A 12,349-nucleotide genomic window follows, 5' to 3' on the forward strand; every position below is an offset into this window, starting at 1 on the left:
TGGGTCCTCTCCACTGAAGTACAAGATACAACAACATGAACATATGGTACAATGCCTCTGTTCCTGTATCAGGGCTTAATGAAAAACACACACAAACATGGTAGTCTGAGGCCAGAAGCTTGTAAACTGTGATTCAACTTTCAGCCTGGATGAACAAAAAAGGCCTTTCCATCTGATTTCACTCTTTCATTCTGTCACTCTTTCAGCCTCCCTTTCCCTTTTGCCCTTCTCTCTTAATTTGTTTTCCTACCGTATCTCCGTCTCACACACTCTCTCTTTGTCTCTCAAACACTTTTCCCACTAACCCAAGTCCATACTTTTCTCCCTCACTTGCTTTCAATTAGTCCTCTTGTCCATTTCTTATCACCTGGCCTTAATTCCTCCTTCTCTCCCTTCATCCTTTCAATTCTGGGCTCCTTTTTAATTTTCCCAATTTGATGTTGTGTTTGCTGGCACAACCCCCCTCTCTCATCTCTCTGCCTCTGCCTCATTATCTCTCTCTTCTTCTCATCTGTCAGTCTACCTCCCTCCCTTCTTTGCTCTGTTTTTCATTCCTCTCTGCTTCTGTCCACCCACCTGTCTTGATTATGTGCACATCATTGCACTGTCATCCAACCATCCATTTCTTCATTCCCACTTTTGTTAATTCTCTGCTAAGTAAGTTTGGTTTTCCAAAACGCAGCAAACCCCTGGTGGAATTTTTAAAAACAGAGGAAATCTTTTCAATAAAAATCCAATACTGGTTCCAGGCACCATAGTGTGTTGATTGTTATCACTGACACCTCAATGAAAAGGGGTTCAGGAGTCTTTGTCTTTCTGGTTTCTGCATGAGTTTCTTCAATGTGAAAACATGTAGATTACTGAAGGTTAACTGATGCTGTCCATAATGGACCCATGGATGGATGGATGGATGGATGGATGGATGGATGGATGGATGGATGGATGGATGGATGGATGGATGGAAGAACTGAACTGAAGAAGCCACTTGGATGAGAGGTCAAGCATCTTCAAGAACCTACAAGAGAAGTCCAGTTGATTTCTTCTGAAGCTCCTACGATTAGCATGACCTGGATGACTGAGAATCTTCACAGACAGATGGATGGATGTTGCTTCTTAATCAAGTAAAAGCTCTGTAAATGCATGCATCAATCCAAATTAGTGAAATGCATTTTAAATTAATTTTAATTCAGACAATCAGTTAGAAAAATAGTAGCATGGATTTCATTAGATTTCATCATGAGAGATGAATAAAAGTTTACCCTTGTATATGTAAATAGAAATAAACAACCATGAATAATATGTTTCAGTCAAAAGCAATCCAAAACATGTACATTACAGACAACTACCTCAGAATATATTATAACATGGACATTTTAGCTTTGAATGGTATAGTCTGTTTATACTGGTAGGAATCTGGTAAGTTCTTACAGTTTATTCACCTGATGGGACAACAAAAGTGGCCAACTGAATAGCAGAGCACAAGTTTACAAGTGGTTTAACAGTCAAAGCATCGTATATTGCAAATAGATGTGGGACAATCTAGAGGTTTAGCACATTCTATAACACTTTTGCCATGATTTGCCTGCGTTCAGAAGAAAACCTTTCAGCAACAGAATCTGCAGGATGTCTAGCTGCTCTGAAAGCTGCAGATGGGGATGAACATGATAAATCCTATCTGTGCTATTTTTACACCTGCTCTTTTCTTTGAATGTGTACATACAAATACAAGCATCTGGGGCAGAATGCATTTTATCCACACTTTGAAAACAGACGGAATCTGAGCAATGGTGACTTCTCAGGCGTTTTTATTGAATATTGCGATTATTTGCTCCAGTTGAGGATTTCTCTAAGTGCAATAATCTTGTAATCAGTGCACCTTCATGTCAACATAACAACAAAGTGGGACAAATAATATCTTTTGGCGTGAGCAGCACAGCAATTTCAGATGCTGACAGTATTGTAGTCAGCACTTACAGTAGCAGAAAGAATACTACCAGCCTTTATGGACTATACTTAGTGCTTTGATCTGTCGATGTGATTTCTGCATTAATGCACAATGTCATTGAGTTCAAATACATTTATAAGTAACACTGAAAATATCTGGGATCAATTTCTTGTTGGGAATGGAATTTCCTTATTTACTGTGACAGCCAAGAATAATTTCACAACCAGCGATGAAAGTCAAAGTTTGACTGTTTGCTCATAAAAAAATACAGAACACATGTTGAATTAAAGGAGGATGATGTAAAAGAGAAATGAGAGGTAAAACAGTCTTCTATCACTGTAAAAAAAAAAGGTATGGAAAGCTTGTGGAGTAACAAAGAATAACAAGAAGAGCGTGAGAAAGTGGGCAACAGTCAGACTGTCGGTGAGAGTGTCTATACAATATGTCAGGGTTGAACCAATTGACCCACCATTAAACAAAAAAACACAGAGTACCCTTCTTCCACTGATAATCATTCTGTATAATCCCACTTAAAATCAAGATTTATTGACCTCAACAACAAGCAGCATTGACCCTCAGCAGCATCATATTGCATTTGTAGTGGCGTGGTATAATTCTTTATGAACACCAGAGTAGGAGTTTTGTGGGAGTTATGTGACGGTAAAACGAAGGTGAAAAAACTTATTACTGTGCCCATTATCCTCTATTAATCTGATACAGACATGATTTGTTAAATACTGAAATGAAAGTTATTACAGTCGCTCCAAACCACTGATGTTGATATGTGTTTATGCCAGAAAAAAAGAGGTAAATTAAACAGTTAAAGAAATTCAGCTGGATACCAAGCAAGAGTGACAAGTTCAGGATGTGCGACATGAATATCCTATTGGAGTACATCACAAGTACAATAGCGTTCTTTTAAATGGTTGAAAAAGAGCCTACAACTTATTTTCTGTCTACAACGAGAACAGAAAAACTCATTCCAAACTCAAAGACAGAAAGAGAACAGGAAAGGCAAACAGAAAACAGAGGTGAGTGAACAAGAAAACAAAGCAGAACAAAGCAGCTGATGCCATCTGTCTTGTTTTCCTTCATTACAGCTGTTGCACATATGTACGCACACAAACACATCCTCTGAGCACATCACCACTTCTGGTGTCTGTCTCTGCAGGACACCAACAATATTTTAATATTATTCTGTCCCGAGATGAACAGAAAGTGGAGTATGTCACTTTGGGACTTGATGGAATTGCAAATGACAGTGAGAGTAGACAGAAACAGACTGAGGTTGTGCCCAGAGTTTGTTCACAACTTGATCAGTAGAGTTCACTGACAGTACGCACGACGTCATATGATATCTTCAAGACCTTTGTTATAAACTGACAGATCCTATTCTCTGTTTACAAGGATGAGACACTGTTGTAAGGTATCTTGGTGAAGAAACTGTGGTGACATTTTTGACTCAATTAAATTTAGGGCTCATGTGAGGTATACAGTATGTCATCAAATGCTTTTTATTATTTCAAAAATATAGCTAAAACATGGCCATTTCTCTCTATGGGCATCAACGACACCCTTTTATATCCAGCAGTCTAGCCTACTGCGCTGCTTTTCTAACTGGTTTATCCAAAAGAACTTAAAAATCAATTACAATAAGATTCAAAGCTCACGACCAGAAACAGGAAATACATTAAACCTATTTTGAAGTCCTTACATTTGTTGCCTGTGTTCAATTTATGTGTTGATTTTACAACTCTTACTTTTCTTTAAATCATTGTAGGGTCTCGTAACAGCGTGCTTGACCGACGTGCCGCTCATCAGGACAAATCTTCACTGAACAAGTGTTTCAAGGTACAGGACAAAAACATTTAGTGAGGCAGTTGTCAGTGTTTTTTTCCACTCTGAGCCAGCGGAACAATCTGCCAGGGGATTTGAGAACAGCTGTCTTCAACACAAACTTAAACCCAGCCTTTAAGCCTTTTTTAGATTAGAAGGTTTTGCAGCTCTTGTTCATTGTATTTAACAGTTTATTTTATTGTGTTCATGTTTTACAAATATTTACTGATTTCATTATATTTTTAGATTTTTTGTCGAGCATATCATGTTGTTTTACTATTTCACATTTGTCTCCTACTTTTTACAGCTCTCCGAATTGTGCTGTTTGTCCTTTTCAAGGAGCACCATTACAGTCAATCCTGTTGCTATCCTCTCCTTCTCGATATACCAAAGACATATTGTTTCAAGGATGGACTGTATTAAATAATACATAATTATCTGTCTGTTACAGCGTCATGGCAAACTTTGTTGAAAGCTTGAAGAGAAGAGAAGAGAAGAGAAGAGAAGAGAAGAGAAGAGAAGAGAAGAGAAGAGAAGAGAAGACTGACTAATGACCAGTTTTTTTGAAGATTTTCACAAAAATTAAGGTAACATTACTGACACGTGCATCCACATACTATACAAGAATAAGGAACAAGGTATGAAAAGTAAAGTAAAAGTACAAAGTAAATGTGCTACCAACTGTTGTTTAAGGACACACATCTCGTTATTTCCATTACTTTATTCTCACTGCTATATTTCTTACCTCACTTTCCTTCTGAGAAAGTCTTTCATTTAATGTGAAAAATGTGTTTCCCTCTGGAATTAAACATCCTCTCACTCTCTTAAACAAAGCTGAAATAAATAAAACTCTGTTGACTACTGTCTGTCTGTCCATGTTCTCCTGAAATTGTCTTGTTTGATCAGAGAAGAAAAATGTCAACTGTGCAGAGCTGCCTTTTTTATATGATGGCAGCTTAATTCATCTGCAGCAAGTCTGCCCATAATTTAATTAATTTTAGTATTATAGTAAAAACCCAAATGGGAATTTAAACTGAAACCATCTTATTTTAAACTTGGTACAATAATTCTGCATACTTCGTGAGCAGTAGCCCAGAGAAAGCACGTGGTGTTGATTTAATCACTAGCATCTTCTCTCAGAGAAAAACTGGCCAGTAATAGCATGTCATGCAGGTGCACACCTACATTGTTATCCAGATTATTTTTTGACAAATATTCAAATAAATACACCTTTTACAGAAAACATAACAAATTGCTTTTAACATACAAACTCGCATACACTGAGACATGAGTAAATGTGGGAAATGAGCCTAAAGAAATGAATCCCTATAAAAATGTGGCAAGAACATAGCAAAGGCATTGACCCACGGTTGATGCTAATACCTAAACACAAAGATCTGTGCTGTTTTCACGGGGCTGTTTACCATTTCTGTTTACCTTCAGTTGCTATCTTTACATTTTTTTTCTTTATAATTTTCTAAGCACAATGTTTTTTCCTGTTTAGCCAATGGGCTCTGAGAAGAAGGCTAAAGCTGAAAATCTTGCAGAAGCTGTCTTGCAACCAGCCCAGCTTAACACAGCTTTGTTAAATTACTGTCAAACATTTGTGGCCTGAGCTGAAAATGAAAACTTTACCCCAGCGTTGCTGAAGGTGACTGAGAGAACTTTGGGCTCATTCATAATTTACTAGCAAGTCTGGGTAGTGTCCTGGGTGAGTCTGAAGTCAATAATGATGAGTTGCACATTAAGTCTAAGGCAGTGCAGATGTAGGTCACCATCTTGAGAGTGCATATCTCCTTAATGAAAAGGTAATATCACTGACCTGCTCATCCGACTGGGGTACAGTGCCTTGCTCATGCAATCAGAAATTAGGGATTGAACCACCAAACCTGCATTTAGTGGATGACCCACTGTAGCAGCAGACCTTGCAGACTGTATAATTTAGTAAGAAGTGAGACCACACTGCTATTGCCAGACTCACAAACCCAATTGATATTTTTCAGTTGGAGAGTACGAAGAAGTCAATCTCACAAGCAATATTTCACCACAGTAATTTATCCAATTATAGAATTTTTCTTGAAATTAATGTAAACAAAAAAATTAATAGAGTCGATAGAAGCTGCACCTGTGATTTAGAAACAAACGGTAAGATGTAAATGCTGCTCAAATTCAGTCTCACTTGTAAAATAATAATAATGTGGAGCATTTCTCAGCCATCAGCCACTGTGGATGAAGAATGACATAGTCGATTTCTAGCTCTGGTTAAAAGCCTACCTTGTTGTGATTGATTTATGGTCTCATAGAGAATTAGACTCCCCTTTTCTCTTCTGACTGTGAAATCATATCACAGATGGGGGAAAACGCTATAGTGCCACTGAGTGGAGCAATTCAAGAGCAATTCAATTGTGTGTATTTGGGCTTTGGTCAAGAAGTTGGTTGTTTCAGGCCAACAGAAAAATTGCAGCTCTAGACAGCACATGTGCTTTTATTTTCAAGATACTCTGTAGCAATTTAATGGCACATAAAAAATAAAGAGAGATCCAGAGTAATATAATTCCTTGTACAATATACTGCTGTCCAATACAGCAGATGTGTAGTCAATTCAACATTTAGAAACTATATTATTTATTGTTTTTGAAAGGTGTTGGTTGTTTTCTATTATAATCTTTAGTTTATCTGGTGTGCTTAGTTACACTGTGTACAAAAGTGTATGTAATCTTCTGTCCAACAACAGGTTTCACACACTGATCTACCAAATTACACTACTGGTCAAAAGTTTTATAACGCCCCAATTTTTTCTGTTTTTTATTGAAATTCAAGTAGTTCAAGTCCAATGACTACTTTAAAATGGTACAACGGCAAGGGGTGAAGTGCCAGAGGTTTTAAAAAAAAAAAAAGGTAAGGTTACCTAAAACTGAAAAATAAAAAGATCAAAGAACAAAAACATCTTTTTCAGGTAACAACAAATGAGTTAACAACTTAAAGCTGTTCTGCAGCAAAGGAGATTGATCAAGCCTTGAAAATCCTACAAGTGTCCCAGCTTTTCTTGATTACTTACAACCCCCTCTGTCTGCATAAAAGTAGTGTTGGAACACACTGCAGCACCATACCCTCCAGAACATTATTTGAACAGTATTGTACTGCAGAAAGTAGTGTGTTGCTATAAAAATGGTGAGGAAAAGGCAATTAACAATAGAAGAGAGACAGACCATCATAACACTTAAAAATGTAGGTCTGTCCTACAGAGGAACTGTGAAGAAAGTCAAGGTGTCAATGAGTTCAGTTTTCTTCACCATCAAAAGGCACTCAGAAACTGAAAGAAACTCCAACAGGAGGAGGTCTGGCAGACCCAAAGCCACAACAGAATCAGAAGATAAATTTTTAAGAGTCAACAGCTTGATGATAGGCGGCTCACTGGACAACAGCTTAATAGTAGTCATAGTAAGAAGTCTCAGTTTCAACTGTGAAGAGAAGACTTGGAGTTGCAAGTTTAACAGTTCGAGTCGCAGCAAGAACGCCATTGCGAAGACGTCAGAATAAGAAAAAGAGGCTTGCCTAGGCCATGAAACACCGCCAATGGACTACTGACGAATGGAAGAAGGTATTATGGACTGATGAATCAAGATTTGAAATCTTTGGTTCATAACGCAGGATTTTTGTATGCCGTCAAGTAGGGGAAAGGATGGTTCCTCCATGTGTGACATCAACTGTCAAACATGGAGGAGGAAGCGTGATGTTCTGGGGCTGATTTGTTGGATCCAGGGTTGGTGACTTGTACAGAGTGAGAGGAACCCTGAACCAAAACGGCTACCACAGCATTCTGCAACGCCATGCAGTAACCTCTGGTATGTTCCTAGTTGGTCAGGGGTTCATCCTACAGCAAGATAATGACCCAAAATCTAAGTCCAAGCTTCGCCAGAACTACCTCAGGAAAAAAGAACAAGATGATAAGCTTGAAAACATGGAGTAGCAGTACAATCTCCAGACTTAAACCCCATGGAGCTGGTTTGGGATGAACTGGACAGAAGAGTGAAAGCAAAGCAACCTACAAGTGCCACACATTTATGGGAACTTCTGAAACAGAGTTGGGAAGAACTTTCTGAAGAATATTTGACTTCATTATGGAAAAAATGCCATGAGTGTGTTTAGCTGTTATATCTGCCAAAGGTGGCCACTTTGATGAGTCAAAAATTTAGAATACATTTTGGTTTCTAAATTGATTTTTTTACCTTCATTTGTTTATTTGTTCTATGCTTTCATTTCAGCGTACAATGAGACATTAACATGCCAAATTTCCAATAAAAAAATGGAAAAATTGGGGTGTTCTAAAACTTTTGACCCATAGTGTATATTATGAGAAGTCAACACTTATCTAATCAATAACACACAATAACTGAAGTTCAATTTAAATGTCTTAACTTTCACAAAGGCAAGATTATTGCAGATAATCCTCACTGGCTAAAGCTTTATATGTACATCTATGATACTACATTAACTTTCAGTTTGTTTCTTTGTTTTTATTTTATATGTAACAGAAAATCTTTGATGATAAAGATTACATTTTCACACACATATATGTATGTGTATATATATATATATATATGTGTGTGTGTGTGTATATATATATATATATGTATATATATATATATATATATATATATACATATATATGGCATGCCGTTTAGGAAATTATATATATATATATAAAATCTAGAATTCTGAATATATGGAATGAAAGTTTGAATATATTGAATGAAAGTCGGAATATATTGAATGAAAGTCGGAATATATTGAATGAAAGTGTTCAGACTTTCATTCCATATATTCAGATTCTCATTCCATATATTCAGAGTTTCTTTCAATATATTCAGAGTTTCATTCAATATATTCAGAGTTTCATTCAATATATTCAGAGTTTCATTCAATATATTCAGTTTCATTCAATATATTCAGAGTTTCATTCCATATATTCAGAGTTTCTTTCAATATATTCAGAGTTTCATTCAATATATTCAGAGTTTCATTCCATATATTCAGAGTTTCATTCCATATATTCAGAGTTTCATTCAATATATTCAGTTTCATTCCATATATTCAGAGTTTCATTCAATATATTCAGATTTTCATTCCATATATTCAGATTTTCATTCCATATATTCAGAGTTTCATTCAATATATTCGGATTTTCATTCAATATATTCGGATTTTCATTCCATATATTCCGAGTTTCATTCAATATATTCAGAGTTTCATTCAATATATTCGGATTTTCATTCCATATATTCAGACTTTCATTCCATATATTCCGAGTTTCATTCAATATATTCAGAGTTTCATTCAATATATTCAGAGTTTCATTCAATATATTCCGAGTTTTTACCTACCGAGCCCTGGAAGGGACATGTCGGTATGGCGAAACGACAATGGAGGACACCCACCCGTACGAGAGTTTTATTGAGTTTTATTTTGTAATCAGCCTAAAATACAAAGACATTCAAGCAGTGCGATGCATGAGGAGTCTGCCATGCAGACCAGCGATCCTGATCCTGGTAAGTTTTATTTCTCCAACACCCTGCTGTTAGCCCACTATGAATACACAGCTACAGTAGTCCCACATTAATATTATGAAGGCTACACCAGCTAACGTGGTAGGACACAGCATCAGTGATCAGAGGTTGGCGTTGAACTGTTGTTTGCTAACCAGTTAGCCGCCGCTAAGATAACAAACTATGAAACAATTCCTTATAAAACCTGAGAAAAGGAGCAGCAGTATTTCCTAACAAGACCTGTATTCAAAACCTCCCACGTTGTTACACAACGACCCATTAATTATATTACTGAACTATATGGTAATCATTGAAATTTCTCTTGAAGAATCAATGAACTCTTTGCTAACATTATCATTAATGTAAGTCTAAAACTAATTCAACTGATCAATTTAACACAATGAAGTAAAGAGTACTGGTAATGTGCAGCTATTTTTATCATTTCAAGGTAAAATGCTGATTGTTCTTGAGGTTTCAGCTTTGCAGATGTGGAAATTCAAAGCATTGATTTCCTTTACTCAGATTTTTTTGGGTGGTTTCCAGTTGTGCCTCAAAGCAAGGCATTTAGCACTGTTAGAAATTATTAAAGGTATTTTTGTAACACTTTCTAACATCGTATGGACAAAGCAATAATTAAACAGTTAATGGAGAAAATGGTTTTAAATTACAGATGCTATCATCAACATTTCTTATTCATTTATTTAGTTGTCGGCCTTGGAGGATGAGGTCCAGCTACCAGGATCACTACTCTGCAGCTCACTGATCCCATCCTGCAGCTCATCCATGCCGTCCTCCTCTCAACAGACCAAATCAAGTAAGATCTGTTTAGACTGTGTGGACAACAACATGATCAATATGTTAACTTTCAGCCCATCCTAAAATCACAAAACAGAACATTTACTTTAACTGTGTTTATGAATATAGAAAGTAATTACTAACAACTAATACCTTTTTGGGTGCTTTTATGCAGGAAAAAGGAAGCAGGATGCTACTGTGGATCTGCTCTTCAGATTAGCTCTGCTGTGATTAACAATCTGCCTTCATCGCAGTCACAGCCAACGGGGAAGGCAAGTAATTGTCAGAGATGTTTTGACTCTTAACACTGAACATTAGCTTCGTTACTTCGCTTCGACTATGTTTTCATCCATTACATAACAGTTAAACGCAGTAAGTTGATGATAATATCTATGTTCATCTTTACAGATGGTCTTAAGGTTAATTGCGAGGCAGAGGTCCACTGTTGCCTGGATATCCGCGATCACGCCACTGGTGGGACACAATTGTACTGGATTTCAGCTGAAGGCTGCTGTTCTGTCCAAACTGTCATGAGACACTGACATTTTTATTGTGATATACCCACCACTGTTGTTAGTTTTTGTTTCAATAAATAGTTTGAGATGAGGAAATCGCTATTGCATGCTTCTACTTAAATGCCCTACTTTCATGATTTGGTATCACCATAGCATGAATTTTTTACATTTTCCATAAATTTCACCCAAAAGTTGAATAACTATTTGTGAGCGGTGTATGTATACACGTCATCTAAGCACACTTCAATAATATATCTGCTGCAGTAGTGCAGTTTATCTATCTTGCTTGGTGTGATATGTTCAAAAGCACCACTAATTATCTGTCAAAATGTGTGTAACAGAAGTGTGCACTGAGCACTGAATAAAGTCTGTAGATTATAGACAAAACACGCATCTTTCATCACAAATTTCTGTTTATTCCCCCAACGTGCAAGAGTTAAAATACAAAACAGGTGAAGTTAAATAACTAAAATGTAAAAGAATTTACAAAAAAGGTTTTTTTTTTTTTTTTTTTTTTTTTAAAAAGATCAGAAGTAGTGGATAATGCAGTTTATTTCTGTGACAGTCTCTCCAGCACTGACACCGTACGTCCCATCAGTCCAACCAAGGTGTTTGAATTTTCATCCATCCTCTGGATGTTCTGGAGCATAGCAGTGGTCAGGTCTTGGTCTCTGGATGTTCTGGAGCATGGCAGTGGTCAGGTCTTGGTCTCTGGATGTTCTGGAGCATGGCAGTGGTCAGGTCTTGGTCTCTGGATGTTCTGGAGCATGGCAGAGGTCAGGTCTTGGTCTCTGGATGTTCTGGAGCATGGCAGAGGTCAGGTCTTGGTGTCTCCTCAACTGTTCCTCTGACCTCTCCAGATACTGCAGCAGATCCACAGTAGCATCCCGCTTCCTTTTTCCTGCATAAAAGCACCCAAAAAGGTATTAGTTGTTAGTAATTACTTTCTATATTCATAAACACAGTTAAAGTAAATGTTCTGTTTTGTGATTTTAGGATGGGCTGAAAGTTAACATATTGATCATGTTGTTGTCCACACAGTCTAAACAGATCTTACTTGATTTGGTCTGTTGAGAGGAGGACGGCATGGATGAGCTGCAGGATGGGATCAGTGAGCTGCAGAGTAGTGATCCTGGTAGCTGGACCTCATCCTCCAAGGCCGACAACTAAATAAATGAATAAGAAATGTTGATGATAGCATCTGTAATTTAAAACCATTTTCTCCATTAACTGATTAATTATTGCTTTGTCCATACGATGTTAGAAAGTGTTACAAAAATACCTGTAATAATTTCTAACAGTGCTAAATGCCTTGCTTTGAGGCACAACTGAAAACCACCCAAAAAAATCTGAGTAAAGGAAATCAATGCTTTGAATTTCCACATCTGCAAAGTTGAAACCTCAAGAACAATCAGCATTTTACCTTGAAATGATAAAAATAGCTGCACATTACCAGTACTCTTTACTTCATTGTGTTAAATTGATCAGTTGAATTAGTTTTAGACTTACATTAATGATAATGTTAGCAAAGAGTTCATTGGTTCTTCAAGAGAAATTTCAATGATTACCATATAGTTCAGTAATATAATTAATGGGCCGTTGTGTCACAACGTGGGAGGTTTTGAATACAGGTCTTGTTAGGAAATACTGCTGCTCCTTTTCTCAGGTTTTATAAGGAATTGTTTCATAGTTTGTTATCTTAGCGGCGGCTA

At 36.9% G+C, this 12,349-nt stretch overlaps 1 long non-coding RNA gene across 1 annotated transcript; it reads left to right on the plus strand.

Moving 5' to 3' along the window:
• The first annotated feature begins 8,925 nt into the window (after nt 1-8,925).
• On the plus strand, nt 8,926-10,394 carry LOC129347643 (uncharacterized). The gene is made up of 3 exons (XR_008599843.1): nt 8,926-9,330; nt 10,033-10,141; nt 10,298-10,394. It is a non-coding gene; the product is annotated as an uncharacterized LOC129347643 (long non-coding RNA).
• The last annotated feature ends 1,955 nt before the right edge of the window (nt 10,395-12,349 follow it).

The sequence above is a fragment of the Amphiprion ocellaris genome, chromosome 1 (assembly GCF_022539595.1).
Source record: "Amphiprion ocellaris isolate individual 3 ecotype Okinawa chromosome 1, ASM2253959v1, whole genome shotgun sequence".
NCBI lineage: Eukaryota > Metazoa > Chordata > Actinopteri > Pomacentridae > Amphiprion > Amphiprion ocellaris.